This window comes from Cervus canadensis, chromosome 14 (genome assembly GCF_019320065.1).
Source record: "Cervus canadensis isolate Bull #8, Minnesota chromosome 14, ASM1932006v1, whole genome shotgun sequence".
Lineage (NCBI taxonomy): Eukaryota > Metazoa > Chordata > Mammalia > Artiodactyla > Cervidae > Cervus > Cervus canadensis.
Window position 1 is genome coordinate 13,636,652 of NC_057399.1, and position 15,303 is coordinate 13,651,954.

Sequence of the window (15,303 nt, forward strand, 5' to 3'; positions counted from 1 at the left end):
ATTGTGTTTCTGACAAGAGACTTAGAATCAGAATATATAAACAATATACAACTCAACAATAAAAACTATGTAACCCAATTAAAAATTGGGCAAAGAACTTGAATAGATATTTCTCCACAGAATACACACAAATGATTAATAAGCACATGAAAAGAGGTTCGACATCATTAGTCATTAGAGAAATAAAAATCACAAGAAGATACTACTTCCCTCTCACTAAGATAAAAGACAATAACAAATGCTGGCGAGGATGTGGAGAAATTGCAACCCACAAACATTGCGGAAGACATTGTAAAATGGGACAGTCACTTTGGAAAAACAGCCTGGCAGTTCTTCAAAATGTTAAGCATAGAGTTATAATATGACCTAGAAACTCTACTCCGGGGTATATACCCAAGAGAAATGAAAACATCTGTTCACGCAAAAGCCTGTATACAAATATTCACAGTAGCCAAAGATGTGGGAACAATCCAGATGCTCATCAACTGATGAACAGATATACCATGGTATAGATAATGGACTATTATTTATCAGTAAAAGGAGTGAAGTACTGATATATGATACAGTATGTCTGAACTGCAAAAAGGCAAGTGAAAAGAGCCAGTCATAAAAGGATTCTTTGCATGATGTTATATGATTCCCTTCCCATGAAATGTCCAGAATAGGCAAATCCACAGAAACAGAAAGTAGATCAGTGGTTACCAGGGACTGAGAGGGTGGAGAATGGGGAGTGACTGCTAATAAGTGTGGAGGTTCCTTCTGGGAGTGAGGAAAACGTTCTGAAGTCAGTCAGTGGTCATGGTTACCCATGTCTGTGAATAAAACCAAAACTCCAGAGTTTTATGGAAAGTGAATTATATCTCAGTTTTATAAAAGGGTGAATTTTATGGTATGTGAATTATATCTTAATAAAGCTGTTATTTTAAAAAAATTAAATAGGAAAAAAGATTAAGGTTTATGGGAAGATTGAAGGAGAGCGAAGGACGGGAACCAGTATTAGCAGTGGAGAGGAACACGTATTTGCACAGATAAGATGACAAGGGAGGAAGAGCTGCCTTGAAGTATTGGGATTTTTGTAGAGAGGGATAAAGAGGATTTTTAGGAAATTTTGCTATGAGGTACATGAGATAATTTCCCCTTCACTCTTTCCCATCTCTCTCTTCCTTTGCCAAGAAAACTTTGGTCTCAAATATTGGGTTGGCCAAAAAGTTCTCTAGGGTTTTTCATACAACATTATGGGAAAACCTGAATGAACTTTATTGCCAACCCAATACATTAATATATGCCACAAGGATAACAAAAAGTTAGAAACACCCTAAAATTCCAATAATAATCAATTTGAAAAGTAGAGAACATAGTATCATTAAAACAATGTTGTGTTAACTTCCCTGTTACTGACTTGAGAAAATATTCACAAAAGATTAAGTGAAAACAGCAGATTACAAACAATATGTACAGTATGACACCATTATTGTAAATAAATATATGTCTGTATCTGTCTTCAGGCTGCTATAACAAAATACATCAGACCAGATGGCTTATAAACAGCAGAAATGTATTTCTCATAGCTCTGAAAGCCGGGAAGTCCAAGATTAAGATCAAGGTGCCAGCACGGCTGCATTCTGGTGAAAGCCCACTTCTTGGTTCATTCCTGGCACCTCCCACACAGTGTAAGGGACAAGGGATCTTTCTGTTTTATAAAAGCACTAGTCTCATTTAGGAGGGCTCTACTCTCAAGACCTAATGTGGAGTTGGTGGAGGAGAGACACAGACATTCAAACCATAGCAATATGCATGGAAGAAAACTTGAAAGCATACACAGTACCAAAAGCCAAGGATGCTCAGATCCCTTAGATAAAATGGTGCCGTATTTGCATATAACCTACAAATGTCCTCCAGTTTACCTTAAATCATCTTCAGATCACTTGGCTTCCCTGGTGGCTCAGAGGTTAAAGTGTCTGCCTGCAATGCAGGAGACCGGGGTTCGATCCCTGAGTCAGGAAGATCCCCCTGGAGAAGGAAATGGCAAACCATTCCAGTATTCTTGCCTGGAGAATCCCATGGAGGGAGGAGCCTGGTGGGCTACAGTCCATGGGGTCGCAAAGAGTCAGACACAACTGAACGACTTCACTCACTCACTCACTCAATGTGAATACTACTTAAATAGTTGCCAGAACACGTCAAATTCAAGTACAGCTTTTTGGAACTTCCTGGAACCCTTTTTTCTTGAATACTTTTGATCCCCAGTTGGTTGAATCTATGCATGCACAAGCTGTGGACTTGACAACAAAATGTTAACAGTGCTTATCGCTGTTGAGTGATTCTGGATTATTTTAAATTTTATTCTGTTTCCTCTATATTTTCTAAAAATAAGTATCTGTTATGTATACAACTTGAACAGCTTTTAAAGCGCTTTTTTCCTTTAAGCACTACAGATACTGTCAGTCAGGGCTAGGGGAGGGGACAACCCCCTAAATATAGTACTAGGTTGCCCCAGGGTCCAGGCCATAATTTGAGGCCTGGACTAAATGGAGCACAAAGAACTTTCTTGTACACACAGCAGTAATGTTAGGATCACCTATGGGCCATGGCCATCACTTGCTCTTCAATGAACACCACCCCCATCCCCTTTTTATTTTTTGGCTGCACTGTATGGCTGATGGGATCTTAGCTCCCTGACCAGGGATGGAACCCGCACCCTCAGCAGTGAAAAGCACAAAGTCCTAACCATTGGATCGCCAGGGAATTCCATTCCTCACCCCCACCATTCCCCTTTCAAAGCACCATTTTCAAATAGATACACAGAAGAATTTGCCTGACCCATAAAACCACTGACTGGGAGTCATATACGCATTCAAATAAAGAAACATAGCAATTCACAGAGCCTGGAAAGCTGACTCTGAATCATGGATAAAGCACAAATGGATGTAGAGGGCGATGGAGAACCTCAGGCAGGAGGGCGCTGACAGTTTATTATGTTATGTTTTCGTATCTGTCCCCAGACTAGAGTGCAGTTCCTGGAGGTCAGAAACTGGGATACAGTTAACCCCTTGTCCCTAGAACCCATGCATAGTGCTTGGAACACAGTAGGTGTGGTAGGTTAGTTGCTGACTCCTGTTCTACCCATTTTAAAAATTGACTTGTTTGTCTTTTTATTGTTGAGTTGTAGGAGTTTTAAAATTTATCCTAGATATGAATCCTTTGTCAAATACACATCTTGAGACTATTTTAAGTGGCTTCTTCTCAAATGTGACTTGCTCATTTGTTTTCTTAATGGTATTTTTAATTAATTGAAGTTGTTAATTTTATGAAGTTCTATTTATCTCTTTTTTTTCTTTATAGTTAAAGCTTTCTGTGTTCTAAGAAATCTTCGCCTATCCCAAGACATTTTTCTGTTTTTTTTAAAATAAATGTTGTATAGTTTTCACTATTATATTAAGGTTGTGCTGCATTCTATTTTAAGTGTAAAGCTCTTTCACTGGCTGATTTCATTTTATTTTACATTTTTGTATCTCAGAGAAAGTCTTACTCCTTCCTGATCTCCACATGACCAGAGGAAATCTTGGCAATAGTTTCTCCACAGATAACTCTAGTCCAGCCAACTAAGGCAAAGTTCTACAGGCATCTCACAAGTCTCAGTACTCACACTTTGGCCCCATACCTCCACATTTTTTACAAAGCACTTTTTATGTATATCAAAAGCTTCCCTGGTGGCTCAGACGGTAAAGAGTCTGCCTGCAATGCGGGAGACCGGGGTTCGATCCCTGGGTTGGGAAGATCCCCTGGAGAAGGAAATGGCAACCCACTCCAGTACTCTTGCCTGGAAAATTCCATGGACTGAGGAGCCTGGTAGGCTACAGTCATGGAGTTGCAAAGAGTCAGACATAACTGAGCGACTTCACTTTTTATGTATATCATCTCATTGATCCTAACAACACACCAGAGCAGGTAGATTACTTCATTTAAAAATAAATAAATAAATAAGGAAATCAACACCTAGAAAAAAGAAATGACTTGCCCAAGAACTCTCAGGGGATAAATGACAGAATTAAGACAGGAGTCAGGAATCGTAACTTTTGACCTTTTTTCTCCATCAGTTAGGAATGTAATGAGAGTATATGGTATATATGACTTGATTTCAATCACCACAGAACACATTTACTAAGAGCATTTCTCTTAGACTTCTCTCCTGAGAGTGTCATGTTCTATAAGAAGACAGGTTTAATACTGTGGCCCATGAGCTCTAAGAAAGGTGAAGAGAAAACAGTGAGATGGGAGAGTGCATCCCGGTCTCTTTCTGTACCCTGGTGAGATGGAGAGACATGAGAGATGGAGGAGGGGGGAATAGAGAACCCAGAAGAAAGTGGAAGAAAGCTCTCAGCTCTGTCTAACAGGTGGACAGAGAAGTGGTGGGCTCAGTCAGCATAAAGTTACAAGGTCTAGGATCCCCACAATTAGGGAAAGCTTTCCACAAGAGCCCTCTTCCTGGGTCTCATCACAAACAGGTCTCTCTTGGCCAATCATCATAATGCTGTTTATTAGGGATCGTTTACTGAGCACTTACACTCAACATGATTGACATACAGCATCTCTAATTCCACTATAATCCTTTAAAGTAGACATAACCATTCCCACTTTACAGATGAGAAAACTGAAGCTTAGTAAGTGTAAACAGTTTGCCATAATTATATGGCTAAGATGGACGCAAACCCAGGTCTGCTCAATTCTTAATTCTTTCCACTACAACTGCCTCTCAGAAAATGATCAGGGTCACACCCTCTTCCTAAAGTCTCTGCATTTACCCTGCTACCAACGCAGACACTTCCTACTTTTTACTGGAGAGGCTCACACTTCAGTTTCTACTTGAAAGTGAATGTGTTAGTGACTCAGTTGTGTCTGACTCTGCGACCACATGGACTGTAACCCACCAGGCTTCTCTGTCCATGGAATTCTCCAGGCAAGAATACTGGAGTGGGTTGCCATTTCCTTCTCCAGGGGGTCTTCCTGACCCAGGGATCTAACCCAGGTCTCCTGCATTGCAGGTAGATTCTTTACCATCTGAGCCACCAGGACTCATAATTTCCATTTACACAGTTTGTATTTACCCACTTTGCTAGTCTTTGAACCCATAGCCCCTTTCATATTAATGTCCCAGGCTCTAATAACTCTTTAATCCTACCTCCTGCTCCAGTTTCCAGCTCACATCTCTCTGTCCCATTCACAGTCCTCAATACCCTTTTCCCTTGCACCACAGTTCACATTCCTAGACACTTCCCGGGAACTAATACCTTCCCACAATTTCCCAATGTATTACCCTACCCAATCACATTTTGCCCAACATGGAACTACTGACTCTTAATAGTGTATGTTTTTGAATCCTCCACCAAGGTGATCCAATGGAGAGAGGGATTTAAAGAATTCTTTCTATCTTCTCAGCAATAGAATTCTGGGTAATTCTGGGCAGGAAGAAGTTTTAAACTCCAGAGAAAGGTTTCCCTTGTCTTTGGTCATTAGCATCTTTCTGCCAGTCATAGAACCCCTTCCCCCCCCTTTTTTTTTTTTGGCCTCTGAAGGAGGAGGGGAAGATAGTGATACTCAGTTGTTATTCTCCAGCAATCTGACCTTGACTTGAGGTCTCATGGAGAGCCTCAGTAGGACTGCTAAGCCTTTTCCTGTCTGGGTTCTCTCTTGGATAGGACTGAAGTGGGGAGAGCAGGAGGGTGGATTTGGGTGTATCGACTTATCCTTAGGTCTGCTCCTGTTAGGAATCTAAGCCTGTATAAGAAGGCCAATGATAACAGGTCAGGTGTCCTAGGTATTACATCCTCTCTCTCCCTATAATGTGGAGCCTCCTGGTCAACATTCTTTCTTACTCCATCCTTATCTGCAGCCTCGTGGCTCCTGCAGCACCAGATGTGGTATGCGTGTCTGTGTGCATGTATGTATGTACATGGACAAGATGGGCTCGATGCTTCCCCTTCCCAGTGCCTGCTCTTGAAGGCTGAGAGGATCCCTGCAGGTCTCCATCATAAACTTACAGGAACGGTACGGGTGTCTGTTCTCATTAAGCCTTTGTGTCCAGCTCTGACTCCCTCTCTCCTGACCCACACTATAGCAGCTTCATTAGAAATGCTCAGAAAGGAAGAAGGGGATCTTCTCCACAAAATAGCATCAGCCCAGCCTCTGTTCTTCCCATCTCTGCACCACAGCCCGAAAGTATGCATGGATGAGCTTGTCTAACATTTGCTCTCCTGCTCGCTTGCTCGCTCGCTCTCTCTCCCTCTCGGAAAGACAAAGCCAACCCTCAGAAGCCAGGGCCCAACTGTGCTGATCGGTTGTTCAGCGTCCCTGTCCTGCCCCTCCCCCCAGCCCCGCTGAGCCATACCTCCGTAAGGTGCCTTAGCTGAATCCCAAGGCTTCTGTTCCGCGGCACTCCCACCAAGCTCTATCTTGACAGTTGGAGCTGAGGCACTGTTCCCACCGGCCCGCACAGGGGCAAGTGGGCTGATTTCCTAAGATCTGATTTCTGCTAATACAATGGCATCGTTGCTAATGCAGGGAGGCTGCGCAATCCCAGCCCAGTATCCTTGCCGCTGCCGCTGGTGCTGCGGTGACGTTGCTGCTCCGGGGAAGGGGGGAGGGAAGGACCAGGCATGCCCACAGTGCAGCCGCTCAGCCTCCCTGCCTGGCAGTCCCTGCGGGCCCTCTAGCCTGGGGAAGGGGGAGGGTAGAGAAGGGAGTCAGCCACAGAGGGCAGGCAGTGCTGCGAGGCGAGAACTCCCCCAGCGGCAAAGAGAAGCCTAGTGAGCAGGGCCCAGCTCCTCTCACTCCTAGGAGTCTCAGGGAAAAGGTCTGGGAGGAGGCTGGGAGCTTCCTTCCTTCCTCAGGCCCCTCCTTTTCGATCTCAGCCAGAAAACCTCTCCCTCCTCTTTTCACCCACTCTGAATGACTCCTTGTTTTCCAGCCTTTTCCTTTCACTAGGATTCCAGACTAGCCTCAGGGTGGAGCAGCCAGCCGGGGAGGGGGTTCCTGCAGGCCCGGAGGGAGGCTGTGGGGACCGGTCATCATTCCACCAGCAGTAATACCAAGTTCCTAGACTTGACACTAGGCTATCTAGGGTGTGCCTCTTCAGAGAAATGGGATCTGAATCAGAAAAACAGAAGAGAGAGAGAGATTGGGGCATTGGTGGGCTTCTATATGAGTGGTAGTGAGCCTCAGGATCAAGTTGGCTGCAGGCCCCTTCCTACCACAGGGTCCAGTTCAGCTCCCTGGATCTTCCGAGGGTCTGTTGGTGTGGCTGGAGCAGAATCCCTCCCCCTCTCACCTACATCAGTTTTTGGTTAGTGCTAAGCAGGGACCAGCTAGGCCTGTGGGTATGTCCATTTGGTCAGGCCAGGGAGCAGGAAGTCTGTTTTCCTAGAGAAAGGAAGGCTAACGGAAAGGAGTGGTCTCCCCCAGGCCAGAGAAACCTCGGTTCCTTCTGAAGCCCTACAGAGCCCTCCACCCCTTCCCTACTCCACCCTTAGGTTCTGGGCCAGTTCTGCGGGAATCAGGAAATGGCGGAGAAGACATAGCCGGAGCCAGGTGCCCCGTCAGCACCAGCGTGTCTCTGTCCAGTCCGTGCCAGGGCCGCCCACGGGCATCCCCGAACAGGGATGGTCTCAAGCTGGGCTTGGCCCTCAAGCTCTAGCTGTCACAGGGCTCCTTCCAGTATGGACCACTATCTGGACTCCACAGCCAAGCCCTTGGATTTTCAGGCCCTAAAAAGAAGGCTTAGGTCTACTGGCCAGGACCATGTCAGCCACCACTCAGGATCCAGAAGAGATGTCCTTTCTTGCCCTTTATTGTTGCTTCTATTCCCTATGAGACTCAAGTGCCCACTGACGTGATGCTGAAATGAGCTGAGTTAGAGAGAAGTGGCTAAAGACCCCCAAACCTATCTCCAACCTTGACTTGTTTGAGGGGCCATGGCCCCATGATCCTACAAAGTAGAAAAAAGGAGAGAGGGAGGCTGCTGTTCATAAAACAAGCCGTGAGTGGTCCCCTCTGGGATGTTGGAAGGTATCACTGTGCTTCCCTCTCCCCCTGCTGGAACAGACCTCACAGGAGGCTGGATAAGCAGCTGAGACAGGGGCAAAGTCAATCTCAACCAGTGCTTAGAGCTGCAGCTGGAGCTCTGGACCCAGGGCCTTTGTCCCTGAAATTTCTCTGAGGCTAAGCTGTGCACGGAAAGCCATTTACTCTGGAAATGTTTCCAGTTGCCTACAGCAGGTAGCAGCTACCATATTTCCAGTGCTTAACTTATTCACCACATCACAGACTACATCATCACCTACTTTCCACCAATTACTGCCAAAGATCTATAAGGCTTTGATGAGAAGATCAATTTTTTTTCTGACTAGAAACAAACTATAAATACCATCACATTATAAACCACAATGCCTCCTAACTAGTCTTCTCAGCTGCAATTTACTTCCTACTTAGTACTGCCAGATTTATTACCCCGAAGTCTTATCTTAGGTCAACATTCACTCCTCCTGCCCCTTTTATTGTTATCCAATACCTAGAGAATCAAGTTCAAACTCCTCACTTTGGCTTTCAAGTTCCCTCCATCTTTTCTGTCTACTCATTTTCTATCCAACCTTACTTTCCATCCTCCATTCATGTAGTCCTTCAAACCTGTCTCATAAGCTCTTTCCACTCAGCTGTCTTTGTTCAGATTCTCCTGCCTGTTACACTTGACTAAACCTATAAGGAATTATCCAAAACCTACAAGGCCCAGGTCAACTCCTGCATCAAGTCTTCACTGATCACCTTGAAGCCAGAAATGATCTTTGTCTACTGAACTGTGATTGCAGATTACTGATTTTATAGACAAGAAAAAAATCCCACAAAAGCCAGGGGGTCAATACAGGCTGCCAATTTCTTATACTGCCAAGTAAGATCATTAAAAACAATAACAACAACAACAAAAAACCCTTGTATCAGTTATTTTCATCATTTCATTAAAAAAACAAAGTCATTATTTTTCTCATTTCATTGTATACTAAGGCAAACTTCATTGGAAACTAACATCAGTTCATGAGAGGTTTTGATTAAGTAAATCACTTGTTATTTGACATGATTATGCTCTTTTTTTTTGCATATCCGCCTTAATGGCTCTTTTAGATAGCAACGTCCAAGTTATACTCATCTTTGTATTCCCAATATCCAGAGCTTGAGATAGTATCATTTTTTATTTTGTGTTTCTCATAATACTAGCAGTGTTTAGATTGTAGAAGGTGGTGAGTCAAAGTCTTGTTGAATTAGAGTAGTCCAAAAGGGGTGAGAGTGTAAATGAAAGTAAGTGGTGGGCAGATCTGACTCAAAAGGCCGACAGAGAAGACGCCTGCTGTTTATAAGGGGGAGAAAAGGTCTATTAAAAGAAAGCGTAGCAAAAAAGGAATAACCCTTCATAATCTTGAGTTACATAATGCATTCTTAGACATGATACCACAAGTACAAGTGACAAAAGAAAAAACAGATAAGTTGGACTTCATAAAAGTTTAAAAATTTTGTGCTTTAAAGAACACAATCAAGATAGTGAAAAGAAAAAAAGGTGGGGGAGACAACTCAACGAATGGAAGAAAACATTTGCAAATCATATATCTGATGAGGGACTTCTATCCAGAACACATAAAGTACTTTTATAACTCAACAGAAGATATATAACCCAATTTAAAAATGGGCAAAGGATCTGAGCAGACATTTCTCTAAAGGAGACAAATAGTCAATAAGCACATGAAAAGATACCGAATATCATAAGTTATTAGGGAAGTGCAAATCAAAAGTAAAATGAGATACCACTTCCCCCTACTAGAAAAGATAAATAAAAAAGACAGACAATAACAAATGTTGATGATGTGGAGAAATTAGAACACTCATATGCTGCTGGGAGGATTGTATGATAGTTCAATCACTTTGGAAAATAGTCTGGTAGTTTCTCAAAACATTAAACACAGAGTCACCAATATGACCCAGAAATCCTACTCCTAGATATATACCCTAAAGGAATGAAAACATATCTATCTTCACACAAAAGCTTATATATGAATGTTCATAGCAGCATTGTTTATAATAGCCAAAACATATGAACAACCCAATATCTATTAACAGATGAATGGATTAAATTAAATGTGGTATATTCATAAAATGTAATATTATTTGGTGATAAAAAGCAATGAAGTAGTGAAACATGCTACAATGTGGATGAACCTTGAAAACATTATGCTAAGTGGAAGATGCCAAACACTAAAGGCCATGTATTGTTTGACTTCCTTTCACCAGGGAAGCCCTTTTCATATGAAATGCCCAGACTAGGCAAATCTATGGAGATGAAAAGTAGATTCCTGGAGTGGCTTCCAGGGACTTGGGGAAAGGGAAAATGGCGAGTGATTGTTATTGGGTACGGGATTTTTTGGGGGGATGATGCAAATGTTCTAAAATCAGATTATGGTGGTGGTTGCCCAACTCTGTGAATATCCTAGTAACAATTGAATGTGTGCTTAGTCGCTCGGGCATGTTTGACTCTTTGTGACCCCATGGACTGCAGCCTGCCAGGCTCCTCTGTCCATGGGATTCTCCAGGCAAGACTACTGGAGTGGGTTGCCATGCCCTCCTCCAGGGGATCTTCCCAATCCAGGGATTGGACCCAGGCAGATTCTTTACCGTCTGAGCCACCAGGGAAGCAACTGAATAGTATACTTTAAATGATGAAACAGATATCTGTTATGTCTCAATAAAGCTGTTAAAAAAAAGAAGCTGCAGCAGTGAGCAATGCCATCTAGCACCACAGAGGCAGAAGTCTCTAAAGGCTCAGGAGCTGCGTGGGGGTAGGGGTGGCAGGAACTCAGGTGTACTGGAAAACAGAGGGTACCACTGCCATGTCAACCTAGGGTCTCAAACAATTCCCTCTTCCGTCTGTTTTTTTTTTTCAATACCAAAATTCTTAGAAGGATGGACTATGTTAATTCTTTCTTCTTAATTATTTCTTAAACAATCAGAAGTGTGTCTTCTTTTTATTAATACTTGAATTGTCTAAAAGCAGTTCTAACTTTTAAGCTCATAATATTTAAATTGCCTGACACTTATCCACCCTCTCCTATTGAAACCCTCTTTTTCTTTTAGCTTCCTAGTTTTTCTTCTTAGATCATTCTTTCTTCATTGTTTAATACAACAATACCTGACCTATATTTAAATATAGATTCACAGTAGGGCTCAGACCTAAAATTTTTTCAACCTGAGAAGTGTTTAGCCCTTCCCAGTATTCTACTGATTTCCAAATCTTCATTCTTCCTGAACTTCCAAAATCAAATCTCCAATAGCCCACTAGGGTACTTCTTACTCCCGCAAATGGAGGGACTTCCCCTGGTGATCTAATGGTTAAGACTGTGCGCTTCCACAGCAAGGGGCACGGGTTAGATTTTTGGTTGGGGAACTAAGATCTTCCATTCAGCGTGGTGCGGCCCCCCCAAACAAAAACCAACCAACCAATCAAAAAAAAAATTGATTTTTCTATTTCAAATCAGCTTTCTTTAAACCCCCATTATACAAAACTGAGCTATTTCAAATCCTAAAAGATGATGCTGTAAGTTCTGCACTCAATATGCCAGCAAATTTGGAAAACTCGGCAGTGGCCACAGGACGAAAAGGTCAGTTTTCATTCCAATCCCAAAGAAAGGCAATGTCAAAGAATGCTCAGACTACCGCACAATTGCACTCATCTCACACGGTAGTAAAGTAATGCTCAAAATTCTCCAAGCCAGGTTTCAACAGTATGTGAACTGTGAACTTCCAGATATTCAAGCTGGATTTAGAAAAGGAAGAGGAACCAGAGATCAAATTGGCAACATCCGCTGGATCATCGAAAAAGCAAGAGAAGACCAGAAAAACATATACTTCTGCTTTATTGATTACACCAAAGTTTTTGACTGTGTAGATCACAACAAAACTGTGGAAAATTCTTCAAGAGATGGGAACACCAGACCACCTGACCTGCCTCCTAAGAAATCTGTATGCAGGTCAAGAAGCAACAGTTAGAACTTGACATGGAACAACAGACTGGTTCCAAATTAGGACAGGACTACATCAAGGCTGTACATTGTCACCCTGCTTATTTAACTTATATGCAGAGTACATCATGAGAAATGCTGGACTGGATGAAGCACGAGCTGGAATCGAGACTGCCAGGAGAAATAGCAATAACCTCAGATATGTAGATGACACCACCCTTATGGCAGAAAGCAAAGAAGAACTAAAGAGCCTCTTGATGAAAGTGAAAGAGGAGAGTGAAAAAGCTGACTTAAAACTCAACATTCAGAAAACTAAGATCATGGCATCTGGTCCCATCACTTCATAGCAAATAGATGGGGAAACAATGGAAACAGTGACAGACTTTATTTTTTGGGGCTCCAAAATCACTGCAGATGGTGACTGCAGCCATGAAATTAAAAGACGCTTGCTCCTTGGAAGAAAAGCTACGACCAACCTAGACAGCATATTAAAAAGCAGAGACACTACTTTGTCAACATAGGTCCGTCTAGTCAAGGCTATGGTTTTTCCAGTAGTCATGTATGGATGTGAGAATTGGACCATAAAGAAAGCTGAGTGCCGAACAATTGATGCTTTTAAACTGTGGTGTTGGAGAAGACTCTTGAGAGTCTCTTGGACTGCAAGGAGATCCAACCAGTCCATCCTAAAGGAAATCAGTCCTGAGTGTTTATTGGAAGGACTGATGCTGAAGCTGAAACTGCAATACTTTGAACACCTGATGTGAAGGACTGACTCATTGGAAAAGACCCTGATGCTGGGAAAGATTGAAGGCAGGAGGATGAGATGGTTGGATGGCATCACCAACTCAATGGATACGAGTTTGAGCAAGCTCTGGGAGTTGGTGATCGACAAGGAAGCCTGGCGTGCTGCAGTCCATGGGGTCACAAAGAGTCAGACACAACTGAGCAGCCGAACTGAAATGATACAACACTGAAAACACGGGAATTATCTGGACTCTTTCTTCATGTTCAGACAATCACCAGTGTCTTCCTTCCAGTGTTTTAGGCCCTGAGCTACTAGTTTACTGTGCTCTTACCACATTCCAACTATTATGCTAAGCACCTGTTGTTTAGTTGCTAAGTTGTGTCTAACTCTGTCACCACACTGACTGTACTGAAGCTGAAGCTCCAATACTCTGGCCCCCTGATGCAAACAGCTGACTCACTGGGAAAGACCCTGATGCTGGGAAAGATTGAGGGCAGGAGGAGAAGGGGGCGACAGAGGATGAGATATTTGGATGGCATCACTGACTCAATGGACAGGAGTTTGAGCAGGCTCTGGGAGATGGTGAAGGACGGGGAAGCATGCTGCAGTCCATGGGGTCGCAGAGTCAAAGACAACTAAACAACTGAAGAAGACTGTAGCCGGCCAGGCTCCTCCGTCCATGGGATTTCCCAGATGAGAAGACTGGGGTGGAATACCATTTCCTTCTCCAGGGGATCTTCCTCACCCAGGGGTTGAACCTGCATCTCCTACTTGGCAAGCAGATTCTTTACCACTGAGCCACCAGGGAAGTCCGCATGCTAAGCACTTAAACATTGTCTCACTTTATACACATAACCACTCTCTAAGATAAGTATTATTATCTCTATTTTATGGATGAGAAGTCTGAGGCTCAGGAATATTAAATGACCTTCCTAAGGTAACCTGATCAGTTTGAGCAAACTCTCGGGGATGCTGAAGGACAGGGAAGCCTGGCGTGCTGCAGTCCATGGGCACGACTTAGCAACAGAACAACAACAAAAGGTAATCGGCCAGTAACGTCTGGTCTGGCATTCAGACACAGAACCGTCTGACTCCAGAGTCAGTGTTCTTAAGTACTTGTTACATTGCCTTTCGAGTTCCTGTCACTACTTCTATCATCCGAGTTCAGACCTGCAGGCACTGCCCCTCTGAATTATCACACAGTCTTCTAATCAGTTTTCTTGCTTTCATTCTGGCTCTTTCCTCCCAGCTATCCTATATACTGACACAAGACTAATTTCCCCAAAGTACTGCCTCAATATTGGTATCCTCACCTTACTACTAAAAAGTTGTTAGTGGCCCCCCACTGCCTACAGGATAATCCAAATTCCTTAACATGATATTCAAAGTTCCTTCCTACTTATCCAACCATATTCCATCACACAACAAATTTATTATGAATTTTGGCTCACTCCACTGGGAAGATATCTGGAATGCTCCATTTTCCTTGCCTTTGTTTCTTTTTAAAGGATCTAGCTCAAATTCTACCATGTCTGGAAGCTTTTCTTTATCATGAAAGTCTTTATTCTGAACTTTTTCAATATCAACTGTCTACACAACTCATTTGGTACCAAGTCTTGGCCATTTTATTGTTATTTATCTCTTGATGACAGCACACTTTTGAAGAGTGGGACTGTCTTATATCTTTTTTTTTTCTGTCTTATATCTTGATAAGTAATTCTGAGCCCAGAATTGGCACTCAGTAGGGCACCACTGATGTTTGCTTGGTAAAGCTATTGAATGCCAAGCCCAGTGGGCTAGCTGGACTCAAGTCAGCTTTCAGGAGGTTAGCTTAGCCTGAGAATAGCTTTTTTTTTTTCTTAAACTTTTTAAATCAGTTCTTTTATTCATTTATTTATTTTTAAATTTTCTTTGGAGTATAGTTGCTTTCCAACGCTGCGTTAGTTTCTGTGGTACAGCACAGTGAATCAGTTATACGTATATATGTAGCCTCTCTTTTAGAGTTCCTTCCCACTGAGGTCACCACAGAGCATTAAGTAGAGTTCCCTGGGCTATAGAGTAGGTTTTCATTAGTTATCTATTTTATACATGTGTATATATGGCAATCCCAATCTCCCAATTCATCCCTCCTCCCCTTCCCCCTCTTAGTGTCCATCTGTTTGTTCTCTGCATCTGTGTCTCATCTCTACCTTGTAGACAGGTTATCTGCACCATATATGAGTTAATCTACAGTATTTGTCTTTCTGACTTACTTCCCTCTGTATGACAGTCTCTAGGTCCATCCACGTCTCTGCAAATGGCACAGTTTCATTCCTTTTTATGGCTGATACTCCACTGTACACACGTACCACATCTTCCCCATCCATTCCTCTGTTGATGGGCGTTTAGGCTGTTTCCGGGTCCTGGCTATTGTAAACAGTGCTGCGATAAACACTGCAGTGCATGGATCTTTCAGAATTACGTTTTTTTCCAGGTATCCGCCCAGGAGTGGGGTTGTTGGGTCATATG

General features: G+C 42.9%; 1 protein-coding gene across 6 annotated transcripts in view; it reads right to left on the reverse strand.

The window, feature by feature from the left end:
- The window catches only part of RUSC2 (RUN and SH3 domain containing 2), a 58,521-nt gene that overhangs the window by 14,671 nt on the left and 28,547 nt on the right, over nt 1–15,303 (reverse strand). Inside the window, exon 1 of one of the 6 annotated variants that reach the window (XM_043486689.1) lies at nt 6,386–6,867. The exons of 4 other annotated variants lie outside the window; for them this stretch is intronic. The gene's annotated coding sequence lies outside the window, so the exon portion shown is untranslated. Of the gene's footprint in view, nt 1–6,385; nt 6,868–15,303 lie in introns of those variants that run through there. One more of the 6 variants, XM_043486694.1, reaches the window with a different exon arrangement.